Below are 14,494 nucleotides of genomic sequence, written 5' to 3' on the forward strand. Positions count from 1 at the left end.
TCAACCGGCGAAACCCCATTTTCCTTCGCCTATGAAACTGAAGCAATTATTCCTCCACATATCTATGTTCCATCAATGAGTATTTAGGTAGGCAACATGTCACGACCCGACTCCCCTAGCACGATATTGTCCGCTTTGGGCCCCCTCTCTGCCCTCACGGTTTTGTTTCTGGGAGCTCACGAGCAACTTCCCAGTGGGTCACCCATCCTAGGATTGCTCTAGCCCCCAACTCGCTTAACCGGAGTTCCTAAGAATCTGAAGTCAGTGAGCTCCCAAAAGGCCTCGTGCTAGGAAGAGAAGTGCCCACACATTTAAGCACTTCACCTTTCCCTCCCCGAGCGATGTGGGATTGCTCACCGTTCTTGTTTCCCCAAGACACGGGTCTTACACAACATTAATTAGAACCGTGAGCAGATGAAGGTCAACTTTGACCTGCTTGAAGAAGAACAAGAAAATGTCATTTTTCAAGTAGTAGCTTATTAGCAGTAGTTGATGTCATACTACAACAAGAGAGCTAAAGTGAGATAATTCCAACCTGGGACCTTGTGTTTAGAAAAGCTTTCATTTCAACACAAAGGTAATGATCGAAGAAGATGAAACCCAATTGGAAACGTCCTTACATGATACGCATATCATACAGACCACAGTCCAAAAACGTCATTAGGGAGACGCAAGACAACTACAATAAAACGTTCTCCTGGAGATGCAGGCCAAACATGCCACCATCCAAAAGCAACAAATGCGTCAACAAGTCACTCAGGTAGTTGAAAAGACTCAATGAAAATTGAAGTTACATAAATAACTGAAGTTTCATACCAAAAGTAACCAGCTGGCCAGAGTTCAACAAAAGAAATATGGTCAACTGAGACCAATTATTACAAAAAGAAAAGCAAGTTATAAATCTTGAAAAGATAAAGGAGTTTTCATCTACTGTGAGATTTCGGCAGATGATCCTTGATCAACGACCTCCTTAGCTATCGCCTGATCAACTACGCCCTTTGTGGCTCCCCGCTCAGCTACATGCTCATCGGATGCAGCCGTCTACTTAGCGGCTCCAGCTCTGCTCCACAACCTCTACCGCCACTACATCAGCTGCGCCTTCCTTAGAATCATCATCCTTAACTACAAGCTCATTAGCAGCTCCAGCTACTGTCCATTACATTGATTTGCTGACCTTGAACAAATAGCATATCAAGGCAGAACAACTCGACATCTTCATTTTCAATGAAATGATAAGGAGTGGCCTCGTTCTTGTAATCCAATTAGCCCTGCTTGTATGCATCGATGACGACCTTAAACTTGGATTGTTCAGCAGCTTTGCAATATGCGTCAAACGTAACTAGCATCTTGTCATAACTCTAGGTTATTTCGCATTCTTATGTTCGAGACGGAAGTAGACCTCTTCGCTATCATGCAGGGAAGCAACAGAAGAGTTAAGTTCACTATCTTTTTTTAACAAGGGAACTCTTCAGCCCACCTAGGCTCTTCTTCATTTCAAACATCTTTGTTTCATGGCGGGTTTGCTCGCCCAAGAGCTTGTCAGTCAAATCAACATTCTTCTTCTCCAACTCATCGAGCTGAGTAGAAGATGGGTCAATAGAAGACAAGCTCCAGATGACCCCAATAGCAAAAACTACCCTTTTTTTTATAAAGCAAAGTTATAGCCATTTCCTTTTGCTCATCAGAGGAAATACTCGAGAACGTGTTAAGATCACTAACTTGATGTATTTGATCAACAAGCTTGCAGATGGGCTTGACAGAAAGTTCATCTTAAGCAGATGAGGTACACATGCATCCTTGCGGAGCTAGGCTTGTCAACCTTTGGATGAGCTTTTCGCGGATTCGAAAGACTCTTCGCCCGAACAAACGACCTTTTAACATTCTTAGCCGTAATCATCCTTGCCTCCAAAGGAGTCAACGATGCTGAATTAGTCCCATGTTTGATTGCTCGTGGCTCGGCAAATGGATTGCGATCGCTAAATAGAGAAGCAGTCCTTCCAGTTCAACCTTCATCCCTTGGTGATGCATGCGAGTCGAACTTCTGTGAGGAATTTCAGCAGCTCTTTGCTTCTTAGCATGCGAATTAGGTTGGGAGCAGACTTCTTTGTAGAGCATATCGCAGGTTTTGAGCTTATCAGCTAGAGACTTTAGTAGAATGCCACGAATATTTTGCATGTCACCAATCTTCTTGTTATTCATGCCGACAAGGTGCTTGACCGTGGCAGATGATGGAGTAGCTCCCAATTAAGTCTTCTTAGCAAATGAGACTTCTTTCAAAGAATATTTGATAACAACAAAAGGAAGTCTCGGCTTCTTTCTTAGCGGAGACACATCTCTTGCTTGCGATGATGCAGCTTTATCTTTGGAGGACATAGGGGTAGCTTTCTATTTTTAGGGAGTTCAATTGAGGACTCCTCTAGTTTGGCAGGTTGATCATCTCGAGTCTGAGTCATACTGCTTTTACTTCTCAACATCCTTGGTAGTAGGCAGACCACCAATGTCATTTCGATACTCACTCAACAACCAGCGTCATTCCCGAAACTTTGCAGGGATGTTCAAGGCCCGATAGACCTTAGCCATGTTCGGTTTGATATCCAACTTCTTGCTGATATTCTTCTTTCCAGAAGACTTCAGTCAGTCACACATTAAGGAATTCAAATAAAACTAAAGCATATCAACATAGTATGACATACCATCGTAGTGGGTGAGGGGAATAAGTGGACCATCGCCTTCCTCACCTTCCCACTTTCTGCTGACCTCCAAGGCATTAGCATGCCACAAGTGATCTCCTTGGCTGAAACTGTCAAACAACTTGGCATTGCATACAAGAACTTGAGCATACTTCTCGTAGCGCCTCACCTCAAAGAAGTAAAAGAACTCACAATCAAGCCTAGCTTGAAGAAGCGATTCAAGTTATTGAAGCATATGATTGCCTAGTAGATGTTTAGAGTACATTGGCTTGGGGCACACTCCATGGCACTAAACACCATCCTGAAGAACTTTAACAGGAGGGACATGAAGCCCAATGAGAAGTAGAAAGGGGGAAAGGTAAAAATCCTCGAATTCGAATCATTCCGGTCCACGCCAAGCACATCATCGATTATAAGTTCTGCTAGCCTGATATACACGTCATCAGGTATGGCATAAGCATAGGAGGTGCGCCACTTCTAAAAGTGAGCCTCGGTTATGACACGATGCAAATTCACCACAAATCTCTTCTTGTACACCTTGTAACCACCCCACAGGTACAAAGACACTTGTGAACTAGGTGATCGACTACCCTAATAAAAAGAAATGATCGCTTAATTGCTACAAAAAGAAGAAAATTTCAAGTTAAATTGCATAAAAATATGACTTGCGGTACCAAAAAAAAGAAGAGGCAACAGCCAACGGTAATCAACGACGACAATAGCGATGGCAAGCGACCGACCCAAGCCACAACGTAACCCAAACCCGTGCCAGCGTTCCTCGCTGCTTCTCCGAGACACGATTTGATTGATATTTTAGAAAGAAAAAAAAAAAGGTTGCAATAATAGCCATTGCAATATAACTCCAACCTTCGCATCATGATGACAACCAGCCAGTCAAGCCAATCGCTCCTCACCGTGAAGAAAAATCGAAAGAAATCTTTTTTTTTTTTACCTACTTTGGTATGTACGACAACTCTTCTCCTCGACAAGCAGTACAATATTTGAGATCTCTCTCTCACAAGCTAGAAAATATAGGAAACAAGTTTGCAATATGAAAATGAGTGAAGAGAAACCTTGTATTTATAAAGATTGGGCATCCTAGGTCAAGAAGGAAACACAAGCTCATTCCAATTAGGATACCAACTCCAAGAATAAGTCAAAAGCCTACTCCAATTAGGGGCCCAACTCGCAAAAGGTATTTAACTCTCATAAAGAAGCCGAGATGCAGTTGGAATGTCCAATAAATATTTCTCATCTCATCCATGCCTCACAAGCGCATTGCAGAAGTTGGGAGCATTTGTGGGAACCAAGGATTAAAATATCGGCCGTGCAGATAATATCGTGCCTCCAATTTACGGATATTTGGAGGGATATATCGTTATCGTTTTGGGTATCGGAAAAAAATCAACAAAAATGACAGATATAGGCATTGAAACACATAATTTTGGTGTAAAATTTTCATAGATGTTATGTACATTGTCAATGAATGTATTGAACAAATAATGAAATATAAGTGGTATGTAATACGCGTTAATGAAAAGTTTGAAAATAAAAAGTTGATTAGAATGAATAAACCATGCATAAATCCATAGTTTATTTGAACATTGGATTACAATTTAGATGAGTGTCCAACTACATAAATGAAGAGCTCCTATGAGGTTCAAACAATGTGGAACAACCATCTAGATTCATACAATAATCATACCAAGTCATGTAACCCGAGTAGTTTGTAAGCCATGTTTGAACATGGTGCACATATGTCTCTCTTGAGCTCCCTACTATCCTCCCATATATGAGATAGTTAGGATTAACCCAACTAGTAGGTCCACAATCTGTTTCATCATCTTGAGCTCCATATCTAGTTTCACTATAATCAGACATGACATAACCATAGCCATCATAAGATTCATTTAAGTTAGTACTAGGTCTAGATTCTTTTGATGCATACTCCAAAACATCTTTTGAATTGAATATTGCCAAAAGCCTTCACGCATATATCTAATCACTGCACATATACCTCCAAAAAATCTTTTCAGTTTCAATTTGCTTCAAAACTTTTGAATTGTTTTGGATTTTGTTATGGGTATCGGGAAATATCGGGAATATCGGCAAAATATCGGGGATATCGCACTTATCGGGGATATATCGTCGATATCGGGGAAGATATGGCCTTATCCCCCAATATCGGTGTCGACAGTTCAAAATATTGATATATCGGCCGATATATCGGTGTATCGGCCGATATTTCAATCCTTGGTGGGAACACATATTTCACCGACCAATAAGAAGACGACCTGTGGAAAATGGATATTCCTTAGGTTAACTTATTCCCCTAATTAATTCCTATTTAATTAGGGGAATTATCTTTGATTTAGGTGTAATACCCTGAAAAATTAAAGGTGGAAAGCATTTCATTGAAAATAGTATTATAATGAAGAATGATTATTAGTATTTTATCAAATGATTTTGGATTGAGACTATTGGAGTTAGTGTGTTTAATTTCAAGTTGGACAAAAATGCTCTTATGTAACATTTTGTAAATTTTTCAAATGACATTTAAGAAATTGAAGTGAGACCATTATATCTTAAGTAGTACGATACTAGTCGACTCAACAACCACGTAGGAAATTGTTTTTGAATTTTGGGCCAAAATGATCAAAATTACCATATTTGTGAAAATTACCAAAATACTCTTGTAGGGCCCCCAAAAAAAAAATCTGAAACGTGGAGGACATCAACCCACCCTCCTTCCATTCTTTCCTCCTTGCCCCAAGTTTTCAAATCCACAATCATGTTGGAGATGAGTTGGTATAGGTGAGTCATTAGCCTAAGGTGTGAGTTGGAAGGCTATTAGGAGTGAATCACCTAGTCTAAGCTAAAGATAATGATGATTACTCTTGGATATTATTTTAAGAGGGGAAGGAGATCGAAGTTGGATGAGGAAGAGAAGGAAGCATAGGAGGAAGAAAGGGGGAAAAATATTTTAAGGTGAGTGAACTATGGAGTTTTGAATTTTTTTTTTTCCATGTGTTTAAATTGATTCTAGTCCCTTGAAGAGCTTTTTGAGTCACTTGAGTGATAGGGAAATTGATTTAGAAGAGTTTTGAATTTCCATTTTCGGATTGGCTGGATAGAGCAATTTTTCAAGTATGGGTTGTTTATGATTTTGGTTTCATTTTGAGTTTTTGATCAGTTCCAATGCTAGATATGAACTTTAGAAGAGTTTTAGAAGCCTTGGGAACAACATAGGGGGTGATAGAACGGTTGAGAACAATTTAGAACCAAATCTAGAAAATTACATTTTTTGAAAATTTTCAGTCCGCGAGTCTCACTTTGGCTCTCTTTTTCTCTCAATCCTTTGAGTGTTTGAGGAAGCCATTTGTTGAGTTTTAAACTAGAGTTGGCAAGGAACAAAACACAATTAGTTTCGTCGAATTTGGTTAAGTTGGTTATGTTAAACGCATCAAGAAAAGTTTGAAAAAAAAATCTGTATTTTGCAAAAAAACCAGCCACAAGACCTACTTTGGAGCTAGTAACTCCTTCATTTTAGCTCCATTTTGAGTATGGTTTATTGGGTTAGAAACTAAAGGGACTAAGCTTCAAAAACACTGCAAGTTCTCAATTTTGTTAACTTTTGGTTGGTCATATTGTCTCACGTTTGGGTTTTAGTTTGGAAAAAAAAGGGGGAAATTTTCAGAATTTTTTTTAAGATGATGAATAGTAACCATAGCCAAGCTCACTCGCATCTTCAGCGAGTGGCAAAGCGTGATGGCAGTTTTGACAGCCTCCGACGCCATATTTTTAATCCATTCGGCTCGATTTCTTGATCTGAGTCCAATGATATGTGTTTCAAGTCAATCCAAGGTTGTGCGTCAAGGCATATTTTGTTTAAAGTATCAGGTGATGTAGGGCCCACATGACCCAAATGGTGACTTTTGGATAACAGGTGTCGTTGGCCTTGTTTTGGTGTTGATAGGGCATAGGACAAAGTTTCAGATTATTTTGGACAAGATTTTACCGCATTGAACCCCAGGTTGGTCCAAAGGTCATTTTTGTCATTTTCACGCAGAATGTTTGAAATGCGTAAGGTTGAGGTGTTACGTTGAGGTTTACTGGTCTTAGGTGAAATAGAGCGAAGACTGCTCAATAATTGAATTTATTCAGGAATTGGATAAAAAATGTAGATTCGACGAATCCGAGAACTTCCGAAGGGTAAATTGGTACTTTAGTTAGCTAGACATGAGGGTTTTCGGATTTCCCGATGATTGAGCTATGTCACTTTTAATCTTGGTGCTTATATGTAGTATTATAAATATGAATATTATTGTTGCTTTGCTCGGTGAATATTATTTGATATTTTATGAAATATTATTTGATGTTATGTGAAAATTATTATTAGGCCTGGGCTCAGGTTGGGTTGGTTCGGTTTTGGGCCTAACCCAAACACCGAACCGAATCCTTCGGTGTGCTTTGTTCCAACCCGAACACTTCGGGTAACCGAACTTTATGGTTCTGTTTGGTTTGGTTTGGGGTAAATGGACAGTTTTGTTGACTTCAAATTATGCCCATTTCTTTCATCACAAAACATTATATTCAACTCAAACCTGGGCAACTAAAAATCATATTTAAGCATATTCCATCTATCTCATACATAGCTAAAAGATGGGCATCCATTCATCCCCCTAAATATCCATCCCCCTAAATATCTATCATCAAATCAAAGGTTTAATTCCATTACAAAGCAGCAGCAGCAATATATTCATTCCATTAATCTGGCCATTCATCTAGTTCCTATCCACTATGACAATTACAACTTAATCTGGCCATTCATCTAGCTCCTATCCACTATGGCAATTACAACTTAAAGGCAAAAACATAAGCAGTCAACCCCAATTTTAAATTACAAACCAAATAAAGGGTTGTTTAATATGTTCCATTACACTACAAAAACAAAATATCACCAAAAAAATGTAATAGAACATATTAATGGTCCTTCATCTTGACTGCTGCTGCTGCTGCTACATGACTCAAAGTCTTCAATTTAAGGTAGAGACAAAATTATTGGTAGATATGTTTTCTTTTCCAACCATTTGCAATGTTTCCATTTCTACCACATTGAAAAACATAAATTAATACAAACAACGTTAAAACAAAACCAAATACATGAAAAACAATAAAAGCAAGAAAACAACTCTTACCTTTCTCCATTTTCTCCAAAGTAATGTAAAATTCCGATTCATCTTCAGTCGGTTCTTTGTTGAAGTTAAAGCCAGCAGCCCTTAACCAGTCATTGGTGCAAATAAGGGTCTCCATTATTTTTGAAGTCAAAGAAGCCCGAAAAGGATTGACAACTTTTTTCCCAGCACTAAAGGCAGCCTCTGATGGAACACTTGACACAGGGACAACAAAGATATCCTTTGCAACCTTAGATAGGACCGGAAACCTTGGATGGTTTTCTTTCCACCAATCCAGCAAATTAAACCCAGCATTTTTAGGATTCTCGGGAGGCTCCAACAAATATTTATCAACTTCATTTCCAATTTGAACCACATGTTTCTCTTTTCTTGATCTCATAAATTTTTCAAGCCTTTCATCATTGTCAACAATACTTGTTTCCCCCGCACTTTTTCAAAATTAGCCTCCACATAAGCTTGGGCAGCAGCTGGATCTTCTTTCTTGTACGCCTCGTACAACTTCATTACAAGATCCTTTACCCCACTTATCATCTCATTAACTTTGGAAGCATCCTCTTCCAAATCACCAAAGCTAAAGTGGATTGTAACGGGGATCAAGAACCACAATCACTATTAAGAGTTGGTTTACATCCCTAATATTACCCCAATACTTGTCATACTTGGATTTCATTGAAATAGCCACCTTTTTCATAAAAGGATCCTCACATATCATCATTTTCTTCAAGAGATCAACAATAGAGCACATTTCATGAAAGGCTACATGGGAAGTTACCGTCTTATAAGCACTAAGCTTCAAGGTAGCCTCATAAAACCTTTTCAAGAACTTCACAAAAGCCTTTGCATATTCCCAATCCACTACACTTGGGGGACTCAATTTTGTTCTTAAACTCCCTTGCGTTTCAAGCCTTTTTTTTTTTTTTGGGCCTCACATCCTCACGGTGTCCAAGGGTTTCCCCAAAGTAAGATGCAAAGTTTGAGTCCTCCTCTTCCAACCTCTCAAAACCTTTTTGCAATTTTACGGCAGCCTCTAGCATGACATAGGTTGAATTCCACCTTGTTTTACACTCCAAAGGTAAAAGACCTTTGATATCAATCTTTTGTAACATCAAACATTGCCTAAACTTGTCCATTCGAGATGGTAAGGATCTTGTATATATACAAGCTTTCCGAATACTCTTGATTGAATCATTCAACTCACACAACCCATCAAACATAATCAAATTAGTGATGTGAGCACAACACCTCATATGTAAAAAGTACGCATTCAACAAAAGAGTGCCTCATTGGCCCAATTGCCTCTTCATATGCCTAATAGCACCATCATTAGCGGTTGCATTGTCAAGTGTGATAGTGAATACTTTTTCTATGCCCCAATCACTCAAACACTTTTCCAAAAGTCTCCCAATGGCATCACCCTTATGATTTGTAATTTGACAAAAGTTTAAGATCCTTTTGTGCAAATTCCAGCCATCATCAATAAAATGGGTTGTGAGAACCAAATAATTCACATTTTGTAGTGCAGTCCAAGTGTCCGTGGTAAGAGAGACTTTTTGTGAATTTTGAGATATGATACTCTTGAGTTTTGCCTTTTCTTCTTGAAAGAGAGACCAAACATCTCTAGCAATGGTCCTACGAGAAGGTGGATCAAATCTAGGTTGTAGCTCTTTCACAAAAAAGTTAAACCCAATCCTTTCCACGTGCCTAAAAGGAAGCTCATCAATTATTATCATCTTCACACAAGCAAGTCTACTTTTCTCTTTGCTAAATGTATGTGAAACTAAGCCTCCCTTATCAAATGAAAGAACCTTTTGTTTGTTGTCCTCTTCAATGGAGAACCCCCCGTTCATTGAACTTTCAAATGTTGCAATAATGTAGATGTGCCATTTCTTACCGGATCACATGCACAAGATTGATGGCAATAATTGCAAGAAGCTCTAGGTCCTATATCACTCCCTGTTCAACCGTGTCCTTAGTAAAATGCTTCCAAACCTCCGATGCTTTCCTAACAGGTATTCTCTTCTTAGGAATTGGGGGAAGTGTAGATGTTCCTCCTTGAACTCATGGCTCAGTGGTAGCAGTGGTAGGTATAGGACTAGGACTTTCATTTGGGTTGGTGAGAGATGTGTTAATGACAGGAGTTTGAGAACTACTTTCCATTTGAGAACTTCTTTCCATACTTTGTATTTTCAAGCCTATAGACAGATTTACACAATGAAAAGATTCATAAACACAAGAAAAATACATACACAGATTTTCAATTTTTCCTACATACATTGAAAATAAAACAAAAAATAGGATAGAGAATAGTAGAGAAAGTAAGAGGAAAATAATATCAAACTTGTGATAACTCAGATTATAGGTTTATATTAATCATTATAAACAGATAATTGAACCATGTTATTACTCAGATTTGTACATTAATTATATATGCAAAAGAAGTTGTGATGGTTTTCAAACATATATTTGTTATTTCTAATTGGTTAATAGTAATCTTGAAGAAACGTAAGAGGATTTGTATTTTGGGACCACAAAAATATATTATAAAAAATATATATAATGCTATTGTTAAAAAAAGTCTAACATTATCCTACAGGATAGAGGTCCCAAACAAAAATCAAACCCCACCTTCCCTTTCTCTACTTTCTCTTATCTCTCTCTCTCTCTCTCTCTCTCTCTCTCTCTCTATATATATATATATATATATATTAAAAAGGTGAAGCAGCAGCACGAATAGAAGATGCAAGAGTAAAAAATTATGGAACTGATCCCATAAAGGCCTACCACAAGCCTGATGCATGAATGAGAACAAAGGAGCAAAGAAAATTTTCCTTTCGGGGTAGAGCAACGCATAAAAAAGGGCTGGCCCGTCATTATATATAATTTTGTTTTCTTCTTCTATTGGATGAGTGGTAAGTGAGTTTTGTTGGGTTTCAATTTCTAGATCTATAGCTCCTATCAATTTCTCCAAAAGTTCTCCTAAAAATAGTATTGGTCTTTAACACTTACTTTTTCTTACCTTTTCCTACAGTAGTTTAGCAAAATCAAAGGGAAATCCAAGTATGACAATACACGCACACAAATATGCCAAAAAGAGTGTAAACAAAGAAATTACCTTTTTTGAGCAGATTGCAGTTGGTGTTGGTGAGTGAGATCCAGTCTAAAGTTGCTGAGAGAGTTTGATTCGATGAGAGATGAGAGATGAGAGATGAGATCAAAATCAAAGGATTTTAAAAATGAAGAGCTGGCGACGGAGAGTTGGGCGATGAGACGAGAGTTGGCGACGGAGACATGGCGGCAACGAAGAAGAAAGCTCGCATAATCTGGGCTGTTGGGATATCTGTTTAGTTTGGGAGTATCCAATGGTGGAGGGTGTATGGGAAATGTAATAACCCCCCAACGAATGACTTACAAGTGTATATTAAAATAAATATTAAAATATAATTAAACTAATCGGGTTGGGTTGGGTAAACTGTGGGTTTAGTTTTTGGGCCCCGATAACCAAACCATAAGCATCGGGTTGGTTTGGGTCCAGAAACCGAATATCCAAAAACAAAAACAAAAACCAAACCAACCCGACCCGATAACCAAACCATAAGCATCGAGCGGGTTGGCCGGGTTTCAAGTCCAAATGCCCAACCCTAATTATTATTAATGTTACTCCATTGATATTATTAGATGTTGGGTAAATATTATTATTTATGTGATTAAACTTGAAATATTATTGTTATTATATGTATTATTATTCCACATAGATAAATGATGTTTGAGCTACATTACATATGCATCATAAATACAGTTGTGTTTGGGTCCAGGTATATCTAAAGGGTGGAAGAAGGCCTTAGATGTATCTAGAAAAAAAGAAGTGGAATATATTCAGGTGACAGGAGTATGGCTTGAATATATTAAGGTGATGAGAGCAAGGCCTCTAATGAAAAGTGAAAGTTGAGAAATTCGTAAACAAAATAGAAATGGGGGAAGAGACAGATGGGCGCTAGATTATATTTTAGGGTATTTGGAGCCACAGTGGTAAAATCCATGGTATGAGACATGCAGGCTTGGTGCCCTAAAGTATGAATTAGTGGGATTGGAGTCGTTACATATGCAAATTTATTTATCTGGTCTGGTTGCATAATTTATGTATCTTGTATTATTTGATGCATGACACTTTGATTAATTGTGATAGCTAACCTTGAGGGGTTTGGCAGTACTCTACTGGGCATTAGAATTCTAATACCCTAATAGATTGTGCAGGATTCAAAGTGAAGTTTGAGGAAGCAAGTTTCAACCAAGCTACTAGGCTTTTGTTGTTGATTTGTGTAATATTTGTAAGTAGTCAACCGTTTGATAAGAATCTTAGTGTGTATTTAACTACGAGCTACTGCGACTTTGATTCTGTGTTTTTAGTGTGTATTTAACTACGAGCTACTGCGACTTTGATTCTGTGTTTTTAAGTAAATTTATATTATTTATGGCTCTATTTCTCATCATATCATAGTTGTAGAATTTTATTCTTATGACTATAGCATGACTCACACCCTGATTCGAGAATATTCCTTATTCTCGAATCGGGTTATGACATTAGAATAGGAATATCTCCTTAAATCAAGGAACCAATTTCCAGCAAATCTCTGTGATTAATTTCTATCGTCTTTTTTAGTATGAATAATCCTAACCAAATAAGGATTATTCTCCCAAACCATAACCTAAAAGAAGCACTATAAATACATGGCAACACAAGAAATTCAAGGTAACTCGAAAAACCCTTGGTAATTGTTGCCGAAATTCTATATATATATATATATATATCTCTCTCTCTCTTCCCCCCTCTCCCTTGTTGTCCCTCTCTCCTCCTCACTCTCTCTCTCACATGGCTCCAGCCACCCGGCTCTCCTGTGTGTGAAAACTCCGACTACTTTAGCTATTGCCGTCTTTTTTTCAAGATCCAATTGAACTAACTTAGGCATCAGAGGGTCTTTAGCCAACCCCTACCCTTCCCCACCCGGCGTTCTAATTTACTTCAATTTATTTTGCAGGGATCAAGGAAGAAGAGAGAGAAGAAAAATTGAAGATCGAGGAATCAACCTGCAAATATTCTCTCATGAGAATTTTGCTCAAACACGTACTACCTAGTTTAGGAGAAAAAAAAACTTTCTCTGTAACGGGGATAACAATGTTTTCCTATTTCCGACCAATAACACAATGACACGTGAAAAATTTATTTCACGTCTCATTGTGTTAATTGGACGGGGATAGCAAAAAGTGATATCCATGTTGCATGAGAGTTTCTCTCCTAGTTTAGGGGGTGATAAATACTACAATTATTTTTTAATTCAATATAATTGGTCCATCTCTATAATAAATAAATAAAAATTAATAAAAAAAAAATAGTTAGGATTACTTAAAAGTTTAAAATATGAATAAAAAAAGCTGCATTAAATTATGGCTTATTTACTATTTTACCCTTGAATCTCTAAAAAATGCTAAAATTTTCTCACTTTACCACTTCCGTCCATTTTCATCCAACAAACTATTAAGTATGCTGATGTGGCATGTGCATTCTAGTAATTTTAGCTCCTTATCTTCTCTCTTCTCTCTCGCTTTGGCCGTCTGCCCTTCTCTTCTCTCCCATCCCGAACCCATCCTCCATCACACCGCACCCCCACCCTATCCTCCCTCTTCTCTCTACCTCTTTCTCCTTTCTGCCTTTCTCTTCTCTCCCCTCCCCTCCCTAGACCCAACCCCTCCCCTCCTTTTGCATCTCTCTTATCTCACCTCTATCGCACCCCACCTCATCTCTCCTCTTCTTTCTTTTTCTTCTTATTCTCTCTTTCTCTCTCTCTCTCTCTCTCTCTCTCTCTCTCTCTCTCTCTCTCTCTGTGAAGAAAGAAGAGAGGGAGTGGCTGTTGAAGGGATTTTTTTATAATAAAAAAATTAAGCGGTGGTGGTTTGGGTGTGTTGAGTAATTCCATGGAGGGTTAGGTTTGGGGTGTGGGTTGGGTTTGGCGAGGGGAGGGAAGAGAATAGAGAGATAGAGAGAAGAGTGAAGAGGGAGGAGGGGGACGTGGTTGGGGTGGTGTGGTGGAGGTTGGGTTTGGGAGGGGATGGAAGAGAGAGGTAGAGAGAGAGAAGATAAGGAGCTAAAATTACTAGAATGCCCATGCCACAGCACAGTTAACAGTTTTGTGGATGGAGATGGATGGAAGTGGTACAATGAGAAAATTTCAACAGAGATTCAGGGGTTTAAATGAGAAAATTTTAGTTTAAGGGGGTAAAGTGAGACTGAGCATTCGTTTTAAAGGGTGAAACAATAAATAAGCCTTAAATTATAAGAAGCCTCTTTCTTTCTCCTTAGAGCATCTCCATCCATGAGGGCTAAGTCTAGGGTACGGGCTGCCACTATTCACGTAAATAATGTCAACCTTACCATTTATGGTTCCACCCATGATGGCTAAGTCTAGGGCAAGTCTAAGGCAAATACTATTCATTGTACTTTATTTCATATTTTTTTATACTTTAAACCATTAATTTTGAGAATCTCGGTTGCCACGTGTCTTATTCCAGATAAAATTTTTGGATATTCATTAAAAAAAAATTATAATCTCATATTTC

At 38.3% G+C, this 14,494-nt stretch overlaps 1 long non-coding RNA gene across 2 annotated transcripts; it reads right to left on the minus strand.

The window, feature by feature from the left end:
* Positions 1-7,551: 7,551 nt before the first annotated feature.
* LOC148921492 (uncharacterized) lies at positions 7,552-11,243 on the minus strand. Of its 2 annotated transcripts, XR_016126998.1 has the most exons (3): positions 10,998-11,243; positions 7,889-10,077; positions 7,552-7,797 (listed from the first exon to the last, which is right to left on the minus strand). It is a non-coding gene; the product is annotated as an uncharacterized LOC148921492 (long non-coding RNA). The 2 variants fall into 2 exon arrangements; XR_016126993.1 differs by lacking the exon at positions 10,998-11,243 and having other exon boundaries at positions 7,889-10,529.
* Positions 11,244-14,494: the final 3,251 nt, after the last annotated feature.

Source organism: Prunus mume, linkage group LG1 (assembly GCF_029339155.1).
Source record: "Prunus mume cultivar Tortuosa linkage group LG1, ASM2933915v1, whole genome shotgun sequence".
Taxonomy (NCBI): domain Eukaryota; kingdom Viridiplantae; phylum Streptophyta; class Magnoliopsida; order Rosales; family Rosaceae; genus Prunus; species Prunus mume.